General features: G+C 41.1%; 1 protein-coding gene across 11 annotated transcripts in view; it reads left to right on the forward strand.

Moving 5' to 3' along the window:
• The window catches only part of arvcfb (ARVCF delta catenin family member b), a 293,798-nt gene that overhangs the window by 99,479 nt on the left and 179,081 nt on the right, over positions 1-15,238 (forward strand). The window contains exon 1 of one of the 11 annotated variants that reach the window (XM_039802590.1): positions 8,243-8,316. The exons of the other annotated variants lie outside the window; for them this stretch is intronic. The gene's annotated coding sequence lies outside the window, so the exon portion shown is untranslated. Of the gene's footprint in view, positions 1-8,242; positions 8,317-15,238 lie in introns of those variants that run through there. 11 annotated transcript variants of the gene reach the window in all.

Here is a 15,238-nt window from a genome sequence, read left to right on the forward strand (position 1 = left end):
TTTATTCCTATGAAAATTGCTCAGTGGCGCATGAAGCCATCATGGAGCCAAAATCGCATGTAGAATTACCCAGATGATCGGCACTGCTTCCGCACTGTGCGGCCCATAGAGCAGGTGCAATAGAGACTTGTGGCCGAGCTGGCTACTTCTGGTTTAGCACTCCTCTAACTTGAATGGGGATTACATTTAATCATGCGGCTCTTCTAGACTTTCCAGATGTTATCGGACTGAGTGGATCAAATTCAGATAGTGACACAAGTTATTTCGCTGGGGTTGTGACGCTCAAAAATGTATCCACTGATTTATAGACGTCTCTTTCGCCATGTAGGTCTAAGGGAAAAAGTATTTTTGGGCATTATGTGATGGGCCCAAAGTTGTAATTCCACTGTTTTGCTGCTTCCTGGGGGCCTGGTATTCACTGTGTCTGAGACGCTCTTTTGGAGAGCCTGCCTCTTTAAGCCCCCTCCCGATAAAGCCCAGTCTGCTCTGATTGGTCAGCGTTTCAGGGTCTCTGGAGGCGGCGCATCTCTGCTCTGCTGTCCTCTGTCTGTACAGTCAGCTGCAACAAGTATATAGAGCGGTACGTCCATCCATGCTCTGAGGCCTGTACTACGAAGCAAGATCAACATGCCCCGGATCTCTTTCAGTTATCCGGCTTCACCTAACCTAACAACCGCGGTCCCGCATAAGCTGTATCACGACACTGGTTATCAACTAGTTCAATCAACTCTGGGTTTCCCAATCCAGCGGCGCGCGCGTTCACATAAAAGAGGCGGTGTTTGCACACCACGACAAATCGCAAACATCTACCACAGCCGCATATTTTAAACAAGAAGAGCAAACTATAATTCTACATAAATATGAAGAACACAAACACTGTTTTACAGGCAAAATGCAGGAAGGAAAGCTTGCAAAAAAGCCCGACGCTGTTTTACGTAAATCACTACGCTCATCTTATCAATATCACTTCCAGTGGTGTAGTCTACGTGATGGTAAGCTCCAGGATTTCTATATAGAAAAAATGCCACACGTAACAACATAGGCTACTTTCCATTATATTTTTGATACATTTTGAATTGTCATCCGTGCTTTTTTCTTAACATCTATAGGCTGAATAAAGGTATTTTTACTGTAAATTGGTGCATTAAACTGTATCGGAATGCAGGAAATGCAGTCGTTGATGCTTAAAACTTCCCTGGGGGAGGACACCCAGGCCCCCCACTATGATATGCCCCCCTCCTCCCCCAAAGGCAGATTCTGGCCAATATACAGTAGGCTACAGTACACCCACTATAATAGCCTACATTAGACTACACTGGTCACTTCCCCATCAGTCAGGCACAAGATCTGACCATAATTACACTTTTGCTTTCCATGAACTGTCGTTGCTTTAGCCTTTTATTTCAGTTGAAACCCTGGCAGTGGTAAGCGATCGTGAGAGAAAATAAAAAAATATTATAAAAAAACATAATTCTAACCGATGTGCGTATTGGCAACACACGGCTGAAGAAACCGACAAATAGCCTATATGTAATTCCCTCCTCTTAAAATCTATATCTTTCATAAAGATACCTATCAGTGAATGTTAACAGGATTGTCGGTCTCTAAATGTTTTAACTTTTATGAGCGCACCCCTCTCTCTCCCCCTCTCTCTCTCTCCCTCTCTCTCCGCGCACCGAGCTCCGCTTGATCTTCTAAAGAAAGGTGACACCAGGGCCGGCGATTGCTATAGGCGACCAAGGCGATTGCCTAGGGCGTCAAATGTGTTGAGGGTGCCGTGTTGCCCTTAGGTTTACTTCCCATTAATAATCGAATTAGAACAACAAGCGAAATAAAACGTGTTTATTAAACATGATCATCCTAGGGCGCCCCCTCAGCCACACGTTTACTTGTCAACCTTTCATTACACAACGTTTCCAGTCTACGGGTCAGACTCAGACACACGGAGCTCTGAAGCAGAGCTGTGCGTCGCTTAGTGTCCACTCGCTGTAAAAATAGACACTAGGGGCGTCGGACTGGGGGTAAACCCAATACTGATTACCAGGGCCAAGGGGAGAGAGGGCCCTTGAAAAGTCTGGAATATATTTTATTTTACCTGGATATTTTTATTTCATAATAAAATTTCATAATGCATATCAGATCAAATGTAAAGTTAGTGTATTTGCTGAATAACTTGGTTGATTGACTGACTACATTTTGTATACAAAAAAGAGTAGCTAAGGTCTCAATCACCCTTTGCTAATGCGCCAAATGGTTTAGTCCATCTGCACGCATTTTGTTTATGTTAGTTCAGTTGAGCGTCTGGTGGAGCGCAAACTTCTGCTGTAGAAATGTCTTTCTCAAAGAAAGCCAAATCATGCTACCAAAAAGAAAGGAAAGACAGGAGGAGGAGAGAAAACAGAATGAGGGGAAACAATTGGTAATTGACTTCTTTTCAAAGAAAGGTGAGCACAAACTAGAAAACGAAATCCATGGTGCTAAACTGCTTGAATATCTCCGAGACTGTTAGTGCTAAAAACGGACTGAGACAACCCATTGAAAGAGCAGAACATACACTTTCAAATGATAATTTGGTTATACATGTAATCTGAGGTAAAATAAATAAACTACACTAACAACGCTGTTTGCATCCAATACACCATTGTAATAGCCTATTTAAAACATGTTTAATTTCAAATGACTAGGCTATATAATGTCTATAATTAGCAATAATAGGCTAATCAGTGTCATAGGTAGCTTGGTAGATCATCGGTAGATACATATCATGTCAACATTATAGTTATGTCAGATTTAGTAGAAGAAGATGTTAACATTGTGAAACACATGGCCCTCAGTTTCAGAAACTGTCCCACCAGGGAGTGGAGTAGCAACAGACCCCTTATCCTCCTCTTTGGATTTGAGACAAGGTGAGCTTATATCAAAATTAAAGCAAACCATGTTTAGCCATTTTGACTGAAAGGTGTTAAGTAACACCAACATCTTAGTGTGTTTTATTATATTAGGTTACAATTAGGATAAGAGGTTAATATCAGATGTATCCTTCATAGAGAAAGATGATAGAGAACATCTGATTGAGGAGGATGGGAGTGTACAGCCTCTTCCCTAAACTGTCTCATTCAGAGACCAGCGTCCCAAACAAGGCTCTGTGTCTGTCAGGAGGTCTGAGATCTACCGTATCAACAGAGCAATCACGTAATGCACAGCAGACTATGGTGCAGGTGGATTATTTTCTTAAATAGAGTGACTTTATTCTTGTAATAGCTTATTGTATTATCACTTTATTTTTCTCAAAATATTACGACTCCTCCAAACCTCAGAGAACACAGATGAGATATACTGTATTTTGAATGTGCACAAAGTTTTGAACATGAGCAGAAATCTTGCTCAAACACATCTAAAATATTACAGTCCAGGGGTTTATTAATTCATTAAATGAATTCATGTATCATTCAGGTGAATCATTTTAATATGCACATTTAAGGAGGTTACTTCCTCAACAAAAGAAGCAAAAGTGGGAAGAGTAAATGATGCCTAGGCTACATGTGTTGTGACTCAGATATAATTAGAAAAGTCGATCTACAGGAGAATAAATAATTGAAAGCAATACAGAATGTCTGAGAGACATACTGCAAAATATTCCATTAAGTATTTATATTTGGATTGTAATCTATGTTTCCCTTTAGATAAAGATGTTTCCAGTATAAATTGTTTCAGAAAAAGGTAAACAATAATAAGTGCATAAAAATTCACCAGAATGTAGGAAATGAAGTATTTAATGTTAAAAATGTTCAGGGGGTGGACCCCCAGACCCCCCATCATAAGTCACCATGCACACAAATCTGGAAACAAAACACTGGCCTCTGGGTTGCCAGACCAGTTATGATTAGACCAAATGTTGGTGCCATCTAACTTACATGGAAGCTAGAAACTAAAATGAACATACATTGCTACTCTATCGCTGACACAGCGCTGTGGAGATCTGGCAATGCAAGACTAGGGGGTGGGGGGGCAAAACTCAATCTTGCCTAGGGCAACCAAAGGGCTAGAACCGGCCCTGGGTGACACCGTTATCAATCAAGTATTGATTGGTCAGTAGGCGGTGCTTTAACACCGGTTGATCTCTAATCTCCAACTTAACCTGCTCCCGACCAGGTTAGGTGTTCAGCATGAGTTACCACGGCGATTGAACCCGATTACAAGTGATCCACCTTTGTGATACAGAAAATCCTGGGTTGAACCTGAAGTTAGCTCGCTAACGCCAAACCTGCTTCGTAGTACAGGCCTCTGCTGGGCCACGCTACATCCTGTAACGCCCTGCAGCGCCCTGATATGACATGAACTACTACGACTACCATTTGAAGTCACTGTTCCATTATTAATGTGACTATTATTGCCACTGTTCATCACATCCCCAACCGGCCCCGTCAGACACCGCCCAAGAGCCTGGGTCTGTCTGAGGTTTCTTCCCAAGAGGGAGTTTTTCCTCGCCACTGTCGCAACAGCCACTGCTAATGCTTGCTCTTGAGGGAATTACTGTAATTGTTGGGGCTTTGTAAATTATAGTGTGTGGTCTAGACCTACTCTCTGTAAAGTGTCTCGAGATAACTCGTGTTATGATTTGATACTATAAATAAAATTGAATTGAATTGAAATTACTTTATCACCAATAAAGGCTTCCAAACCAAAACCTACACAACCGGACATGTTCCAGCAGGAATGTGATCTGAAAATGGGGAGAAAATAACTTCTACAACCAAGATTACAGATTTCCTAGACGTTAGCATGTAGCTACATGTAGCAGTGTATGTAATGTATAGACTGCAAGAGCATCCCTACCTGGAGCAGATGACCATATATGGAAAACGGCTCAGTATGATGTCATACCGAACGGAGAGTAGAAAAAAAGAGTTGAAACCAGTGCTTTCAGAACAGTGTGAAATCTGAGGTTCGGCCAAAGCTTCAAATAATGAGGTAAACATATATGTTTATTTCAATATTTGAAGCTTTGGCCACATTTAATATGATATAATATTTTAATGATTGGACATAGTAACATTATATATGACAGGAAGGTCTCCTTTAACATTTGAGTGTTATAAAATGTAACCTCTTAAGTGTGACTAATAGTTCTAGTGTGTGTGTGTGTGTGTGTGTGTGTGTGTGTGTGTGTGTGTGTGTGTGTGTGTGTGTGTGTGTGCGTGTGTGCGCGCACAGTCTGTGTGAAAAGAGCAGTGATACATTTTGTTCCAGGAGGGGGCATTGCTCTGACCCCAGAGGTGAGCCGAGGCAGTGCAGGGTCAATCAAGATGCACCACCTCAGCTGCACAATCTGACACACCTAATGAAGCTATTTATAATGGGATTCTCTCCCTTCGGCTTACGGCCCCGTTATCTGTGGCCAAGCAAGCTGGCTGCAGCAGGGCTGAGGCCAGCTCATCACTCCCCCGTTCTCTCAGTGTCTTCTGGGCGCTGAACAAATAAATGATCACATTAGGCTGGCTGGATTGTGGCTGTGACGTTGAGATCGTTTGTTACAATACGCCAGATCGATGATTTGTAAAGAACATCACTGTCAGCGTTACAATCAACACATCCATTGCTCCAGTTTGGGTGAAGATGAAATGTGGTAAATAAAACCATATGGTGCATTCATTAAAAACCATGTAAATGTCATGTGTGTCATAAATGACATAAATGTCTTAAATGAATACTTTACCATTTTGGTATTTGCTTTTTTTGATTAGAGTTAAATGAAAAGACTACCACTCTCATGTCTCTACAGTAAATATGACGCCACAGTGAGCAGCTGATTAGCTTAGCTTGCAAAGACTGGAAACAGGGGTAAACATTTGGTAGCACACAAGTAATACTGGATTTCTCTGTTAAACATATGAAGACAAATGGACTCTTTATCCATCCATCTTCGTCCGCTTATCCGGTGTCGGGTCGCGGGGGGAGCAGCTCCAGCAGGGGACCCCAAACTTCCCTTTCCCGAGCAACATTAACCAGCTCCGACTGGGGGATCCCGAGGCGTTCCCAGGCCAGGTTGGAGATATAATCCCTCCACCTAGGACTCTTTAGTACTTTATTATTGTTATGAACACACCAGGCTATGCACTTTTCCTGTTGTCTGTTTTCATCACCACTGGCAACTATTAAAGCTGGCTTTACATTTGTGTGTTAAAGCCACGGAGCCCAAAGGCTGTTTTATGCTCCTGCGTCAACGCCGGCGTCGTGACCCTTTCGTAGTTCTGCGTCGGGGTTGAACGTGTTTCTTTGCATCGCGGTGCATTTCACCGCCAGAACACTAGGGGGTGTGTGGTTTCTGGAGGGTCAATCGCGAAACTCTTCCATTTCTGCAAGCGAAAGAGAGAGAGACAATTTATGTTATGTTAGCAAGCAAACTTTAGCACAACTGCCCACAAAGTCCTGCTTGCTGGCGAAGTGCTAATTTCAAAACCTTACTGACATATAGACAGTTAGGAACCAAAATATGTCTGAGTTTATTTGCAAAGCTGATGTCAGTGAACTAGCATGTTGCTACTCCCCACAGTAGGCTGCTTGAAACAGGACCAGTTGACCAATCACAGTCCCTGCGGTCTGCATCGCCTCGACGTAAAGTTACACATTTTTGGAGGTGCACGTCGAGCTATGGCGGAGGGCTCGGAGAGGGGTTCGCGGCGCAGAAGGGTCTGCGGGGATACGCCGTCGATTCGACGCAGAAGCATAAAACGGCCTTTAGTTGACGTGCACTTCTTCATAAAGGTAACTGCATGTCTGAGCTACAGCAGCTACAGACACTGTGATTGGTCAGCACTGGCTGCTTGTTTTCTCCAACACATCTCTGATGCCAGGGGATGGTTGAAGACAACATTATCGGTTTCTTTTCAGTAACCGCAATGTCATCTCCACTGCGAACCTTCTGCTCACGACTCTCTGCCACAGTAAATTAAAGGAACGTAAACATGGCGACTGCACGGCAGTAGTGACAAAGCTTAAAATATGGCCATAATCAAATGATTAGAGTTTAAGTGCTCTCTCGCTTTGAAAGGACATCTTATCTCTCATGCACACGATTTGATATTTAATAGCTTTGAGTTGATGCTTAGGAAGTATCGATTCACATCAACATATCATCACCCCGCGCCCCCTTACAGGTAGTGATAGGAGTGTTTGTGTGCATTGATTTCCCAGGCTTTCCCAGTATTCATTTGTTTTCCTGTGAGGTCTGCACCCAACTTAACGAGGCTCTGCTCATCTCTGAGATATTTCATTGCAGCTTCAAAAATCGCCAGCCTGCTTCACCCCATTGTAGCCGAGGAAGCACTGTTTAATCACCCAGATAGTGCTGAGAGATTCTTCCGGGCTTTGCATAGATTAAGAGGACATTACCTAGAAATGAGAGAGAGAAAATGGTCTATGGGTTTTTAAATACTCACTGGAGAGGCTCAGTCTTGTGGTCCTTTATATTGGCAATTTTCCCTTTTGCCTATATTTATCAATGTACAGGCTTTGTATACTTGTGCTTTTACACACACTGACACTTGTGAGCTGCTCTCCTAGAGAATGGGCACTTTGAGGTTCGGTGCCTTGCTCAAAGGAGTTGTTGAGCCAGGAGAGCGTTGCAGTAAAAAAAGCCGCACTCTCTGCAAACTCTGTGCCAAAGCTCGAGCACATGAAGCACTGACAAAGTTCCTGACATTTCCCTTTTTTCCTGCGTCAGTTTGTTTTTGTCGACTGTTACATTTTGGATGAATTTCTGTCATGCACCGATGCTGAAGGCTTTGTCGGCGCGCTCGAGGTAACTTCAGGACTCCCCCATCAGTGTTGGCAGCAGAAATGGCGCCCGCCTGCCTCACTCTTATTGACATCTCTTTGCCTCTCGATCCCTCCTCTCTTTAACGCTCCCGTTGTTTGTCAGCGTTGATGCATGTTTGTCACATGATGCCTATCGCCCAGCAGCGGGCCAGTTTTCCATCCGGCCCGATAAGCTGCAAACACCGGCCAGAGAGCACAACAAAGGAAGGATGCAAATCTTTACAAAGGGCTTTTTTTTTTTTTTTTCATCACTCGGACTCTGGTAAACACTATCAACAATAGCCTTTTTGTAAACAAAGTGGCCAGTATTAGCTTTTCAACAGAATAGTTAATAATTAATTTGGGTAAACAAGGATTTAATTGTCTCCCAGAGTGCAAAGCCCTGACATTGGATGTTAAATTATAGCTATAAAACTCTGGGCAACACGGAGGTGCATCTCAGTGCCAAGCTGGCATAGACTGTGGGACCTGTGTAATTCTGATCTGGACTGGATGGAGGTAAGGCACGTTCACCACATTGATCTGAGACATCTCACAAGAGAAGAGCATAGGCTATCACTACGAGTGTGCAAAAAAATCAATTCATATTTGAATCACGATTCAAGCTCTACCGATTCAAAATCGATTCATAGAATAAAAAAAAAATGTATTGTGTCTACTACATTCACATGATAGATAGATAGATAATATAATAACAAACCAAATCCACATGAATAATATGGACAATAAAAGATACTAAATAAACTAAATAAAAAATCCACATGAATGTACTAAATGTACTATATATATATATATATATATATATATATATATATATATATATATATATATATATATATAGTACATTCATGTGGATTTTCTATTTAGTATCTTTTATTGTATCCTGTTATGATGTATGTGTATGTTGTGTGTGTGATGTCTGTAAGCTACTGGGACCTTGAATATATATATATATATATATATATATATATATATCCCTTAGTACATTCATGTGGATTTTTATCTTTTATTGTCCATATTATTCATTGTCCATATTATTCATGTGGATTTTTCTATTTTTTATAGTGACATTTTCGTAGTTCAAGTCCAATGAATAGCTTGAAATGGTACAAAAGGTAAGTGGTGAACTGCCTGAGGTTGAAGAAAAAAATGTTTACATTTCAGAATTTTACAAAAAGGCCTTTTTCAGGGAACAAGAAATGCGTAAACAACGTAAAGCTCGGGCGCTTAGAAACTGGGGGACTCTGACAGGAAGAGGTCTCGAAAATTGATATTGCATCGAATCGTGAGCCTAAAAATCGGAATCGAATCGTGACATTTTCTGAATCGTACACCCCTAGCTATCACATAGGGACAGTGGTGGAATGTAACGAAGTACTGTACTTTAGTACCAATTTGAACGTACTTGTACTTGTAGTCTTTTTTTTCTTTTTTCTTTTCATGGCACTTTCTACTTCTACTCCGCTACATCTCAGAGAGAAATATTGTACTTTTTACTCCACTAAATTAATCTGACAGCTTAAGTTACTAGTTTCTTTTCAGACTGATCTCATGAAAAAAAAAAAGACTAATCGACAAAAGAAGAAGACCAAACCAACCGATGAGTCCACTGATCGACTAAGAGAAGACAGACCTAATCACTAATATTAGTTGTGTTATTTTAATGAGTGGTTTATGATTTAATCTTGGACTTGTGTAAAACCTGAAGTATAATAATCAGACGTAAATAATCACTTTGATTTTTGGAAAACACGCGTCACCTTTTGTTTGACAGCAGAGACATTTTGATTCAGCTAGATTGATTCGAGGTATGAGTCGGCAAACACTCAAAGGTAGGGGTAGATGCAGGGTCTTGGTCCGAGACTCTATCATCAATAGTGAAGGAGAACAGCAGGCAGACTTGTGCTGAAGAGTGAGGAGTGATGGATTGAGGCTCCTTGTCTGGCAGAGTGACAGCGGGTGTTACCTTTCCATCAGCCCTGCTCTTTCTCATCGGCCTTCCTACTTCCTGCCACGGCCCCAGCATGCACACTGAGAGAGAGAATATCGATACAATATAAATGAGAAGGTCCTCAGGGTTCTCCACAGTTTTAATCCCTCCATCACCTTCTACCTCTGTGGCGTGGTGTGCAGTGGAACTGGCGATAGCAGCACAGGCCAAGCAGGCCAAAGTGGAGGTGGTGCACTTCTCATCAAGTCTTCAGCTAGAGGGAGCTCAATTTGCAGCCAGAATCTTTTGGAATTGTTTCTTTAAAGTGCTCATATTATGCTTTTTGGCTTTTTCCCTTTCCTTTATTGTGTTATATATCTTTTTTGTGCATGTTATAGGTTTACAAAGTGAAAAAGCCCAAAGTCCCCCCCCCAAAGGGACTTACCATCTCCAACAGAAAACACTGTTCACAAACTGCTCCAGCGTGGCACTCCCTCATACTCTGCTTCTGACTGGCTAGTAGTCCTTATCTAGCTACTGTCAGGGCACGCCCTCATACTCTGCTTCTGACTGGCTAGTAGTCCTTATCTAGCTACTGTCAGGGCTCACTCTCATGCTCTGCTTCTGACTGGCTAGTAGTCCTTACCGTCGGGGCACGCCCTCATACTCTGCTGCTTCTGATTGGCTAGTAGTGCTGTTCTAGCTACTGAGCATACTCCAAACAAAGATGGAACAGAAGTGAGATGTCTCACTCTGTAGCTAAAACAGAGAGCTCAACACACAGTGTGAAAAGAGGAGCTGCAGCAATGTGCAGTACAACAAAAATATGGTGTTTTCTGAAAATTAAACCATGTAAACCTATTTTGATATAACCTCTAAATACAATGATGAACCTGGAAATGAGCATAATATGAGCACTTTAACTTAAAGTATTGGACAGTCGGGGAAAGTAACACTAAAATATAGTATATCTTTTTAGTAAATGTTTAGTATTTCACAAAAAACAAGCAAAGGTTAGATGAAAATCCCCAACAGTGTTGTTTCTTTAGCAGAACTTTTTTTTCTTCTTCGTTCATATCCAATTAAAGAAATAGTTTTGGCAAACAAGCTTATAAACTTTCTTGCCGAGCGTTAGATGAGAAAAATAATACCACTACATCTGTACGGTAAATCTGAAGCTACAGCTTAGCTAAGCTTAGCATAAAGACTGGAAATGGGCTCCAGACATTTTTGTTTGTTTTTTAAATAACACTTTTATTGAAAATGTACAAAACAAATATGGCAATCATAGTACAAAGAAGTGCATACAAGCATAGTAATCAAACATAACCATCTTATAATACAAGATAACAGGTTGCAGACAATCTTCTCATCTAACTCTTGGTGAGGAAAACTATTACACTTATTTAAAAAAAAACAAAAAAAACTGATAAACAAACAAAAGAATTTTGAATGCAGGACTTTTAATTGTAATGGTATGTTTTTACATTGTTGTATTGGTACTTTTACTTGAGTAAAGGTTGTAGAGGGTGTCCGACTAGCATTGTAGCAGCCATGCCTCCATCGTGTCTGAAATGTCACAGTCCAACAAGTTCTGTTCAAAGGTCTCTATTTTAACAGGTCTTCATATAGGCCACGCACCACAGCATGTGGTTAAGTATGGCACCAGCTACATTGAAATAAATGAACTCTTCCTTAGATTATTCATTGTTGCTTTGAATTACTCCCCGAAAATATGCTAAAGTCGCATAATTGAGTCATGTAAGGTGGTTGCGTGTAATCATGCGTGACTAAAAAGTCGACGAGGGCCCCTTGTGAGATGCTGTAGCTGTTACTTTGTAACGTTCTTCTAGTCTCCAGTGGCCAGTTCCACTCCACTTGAGCAGCCTTTCCATTCCCTGTTCAGGAAAGTAGGCCTTATACTTGTGTTTCTAAAAATAGCCGCTTTACTTTACCAGAAATGTGGTGGTGGCCAATTACATTTGGCTCAATTCCCATCCTGCAACAGGGGGGAAAGTGCAGTCGTTTCAATAGCCAGAGCGTCACTCAGCCTCTGTTAGAGGCTTCGACTGATTAGTAATTGCGTTTTCAGTTCAGAGCTTTCTGAAGTTTGTTAGATGTAGATGTTATATTTTGGAGATGTAATTACCACTTCCTTTTTCCGGGGGGGGGACAGAAGTTAATTATCAAGGCTGACTTCGTGACGGGAAATGTAACTGTCAGCGTCGGCACAAGTGTTGACCTTCATGCTGGAAGTCCAAACACGCAGTTTTAAGCCTCACTTTGCATGAATGGTTGTGCTTTGGTTGTGTGTTTTTTTTTTTTTTTTTTTTTTTAACTACCAGTTAACTACAATTAAACTTAAAAGGATTGTCAACAATGAATCGTTGTTCTCCCCTGGAGTTTTTAACTGCTCGCTACTACTAACAATATGTCCTTCTTAATTACACAGTAATGAGTATGAACAAAGTGTTTATTGTGGTGTAACAAAAAAAAAAGAAAAAAAAAAAGGGGGGGCCAAAAGAAAAAAAAAAAAAAAAAAAGAGGGGAAAAGGGGAATTTTTCAATTTAATTCGGCGTTGTAGCAGGGATGTAGCGCATGGCTTTAACAATTCCCAGTCTTTTTCACTTGCAGAACATCTTTTATCAAACGTTGTACACTGACCTCCAGTAAATGTTAATAACGGAAAGGTCCGTGAATGAATGTGTGTAATCCCTTTCTGTACATATTAGTGTTTTGCATTACGATGGCTTCAGTTTGTGGTTCAACCCCTTTTTCTCAAATATATATTCAGTAATATATATTCAGTTATAAGAGTGTGACTTGCTCAATGTGACAGTGCTTCTCCCCGCCACCGCTGCAAATAGAAGCAGCTGATAACATCCCAGAACAATGTTTGATCTCTTCATGGCTTTGAGACAGACAGACACACACACACACACACACACACACACACACACACACACACACACACACACACACACACACACACACACACACACACACACACACACACACACACACACACACACACACACCTGCCTCCTTCTCTACCCGTCTCACCGTCCCTCTCTCCTACTTCTCATTCCCTGATACCCCAGATAAAGTCTTCTGCTGTCTTTGTGGATACCGATGAGAGGCGAGAGTTTTCGGCAGGCTGCGGTGGTACACATTAGGATAATCGACGAGTGCAGGGTTGAGGCTACCCGTCACGCGCAAATCCCAGCACGGATCTTTTATTCAAAGCAGCAGGGTGTAAAAAAAAAAGAAAAGAACCCCGCCCCCCCCTCCTCAGGTAGACTCTGTTGTTCCATCAGTGAGACTGATCCTCCGTGTGTTTTCATACGATGCTCTGGGTGATGGGGTTGAATTCACAATCGCCATTGCTGGGGTGGACCCACACACACACACACACACACACACACACAGACACCTGAAAGAGTTCCAGAAATCTATACGCTGCTTTAATCAATCATCACCTGAATCTTATCAGTCAATCCTGCTAAAACCGAGATTATCCGATACGTCAAAGTGTTATCATTCAAGGGCTTTACGTTACCTGCCATTCATCAAACTGTGACAGGATTTGTTTTGGGTTTGTGCTATTAATCATTTTGAAGGAAAAGGTGTCGGCTTTTTTCACCAAGATTGGATGACTTCGTATGTAATCTCCTTTTAACAACATCAACATTATGTTATGGAGGAAATTATGATGACTGATTTTCTGACTGTGCAGCTGAGAGCAGAGAAGCAGAGACTCGTTTTACTACTGTCCCTGCTGGTGTTACTTCCACTAATGATATATCAATGTTGACCTTTTATAGTAGATACAACGTCACAAGTTACCTGGCAAGTCTGATTCAGAGTTTTTGTCCCCCAGTTGACAGAGTTCTATCTCCTGTGTCAGAGGAGACTCGAGCAGCAAACTGAGACGGTTCAGGCGGTAACAGATTTCTCACTGTGCCAAAGGTCTTATTAACCCCTCTGCTGTGATCAGAGCAGCAGCCCCTGCTGAGACTAGAGGCAGGGAGGCAGAAAGGCTCTGTACTAGGAGGGGTTTTGCTTTGTACTTTTTTTTTTTTTTTTTTTTTTTTTTTTTTTTTTTTTTTTCTCTCTCTCTCTCTCTCTCTCAGGGCACAACCACACAGAATGGAGATGAGCTGGAATGAATTAGCCCACTTTAAACCGAGTTAGACCATCAACGTGTGTTCTTGGTTGGGATATTTGCTTCTGTCCGTGGAAAGGAGTTTGTTGTCTTCAGTATGATAATCAAATAGCTAATTTGTGGTTAAAAAAAAATTAATGACATACTTCACCTACAGGATTAACACCCCAAATGTTTGTCAACCAACACATATATATGGACAACAGTATACATACACCTATACATGAAATGTGAGACTTAAAATAATAAATCTCTTTGTAGTTATCTAGTAGACTCTGACATACCACATTGCAATATTTAAAACATACTAAATACTTAAATTTAAAATTACAAAAAACAAATTACTAAATGAAATATTGACTTGTTCTGCAACAGATGATCACGACTTCTTAGTGGGCTATACGACTAAAGCTGCATGGAAAACAAAATACCACCCAGCAACGCACATAATCTCCAATCGAGCACTTGCAGGTTTTCGATTGGCATATCGAAAACCTGTTTTCCTATATTACCTATATTATAAATAACATATTTGTTTGGTTGTGCAAGTGTTTTGGCATCTGATAAGGCTTTAAAATCATGGATCTATTATTAATCTGACCTTTCTGGTTTGAATTTTATAGCCTTGTTGGTACTTGTAGCAGCACTCACCCACCAATTCATCCATTTGTGTTGTTTATTTACCACAGTGGTGTTCCTACCAAGCTGTGCAACATCTTTACTGTAACTCCAAGTCAAACTGTATAAAGATGGAGGTTTATATTAGATTTAATTGTGAGATTGCAGATGGTTAACGGATTAAATTGACCCTGTAAAATCACATGAAATTGACTTTATATAGCAATACAATACAAACATTCATCACACTCCATCAGTCTCCAGCTGCTCTCGAGACAGTAACCTCATTGGCTGGAGTAAAACCTCCGAGGGCGTAGCCAAAGGAGCATCATAAGCATCAACTGAGAGCCAACTGACAAAGTTGAATAGCAAAGGAGGAAACTATGTCACCGTTTTCCCTGTTTATGCATTATCATGGCTAACTAGCTAGTTAACCTGAATAGCTACAGGCTAGTATGGCTAGTTTGAGCTGAAATATAGAGAGCGTATCTGAATCTCCAATCTGCCACTAGCTTCACATCCTTCTCTATTAAAAGTTAAGTCGAAATCAACGGCCTTCAGTCCATCTGTAACAAGTTCACTTTCCTTCACTTCTGTACGAAAATCCACATCCAGACTGCGGACTTGAAAAATGTAACGAGCTAATAGCTTTCTGCAGACATTTTCAAACCATTGTAGTATACAGCCTTGAGATTAATCCAGCCTT

The sequence above is a fragment of the Perca fluviatilis genome, chromosome 6 (assembly GCF_010015445.1).
Source record: "Perca fluviatilis chromosome 6, GENO_Pfluv_1.0, whole genome shotgun sequence".
Lineage (NCBI taxonomy): Eukaryota > Metazoa > Chordata > Actinopteri > Perciformes > Percidae > Perca > Perca fluviatilis.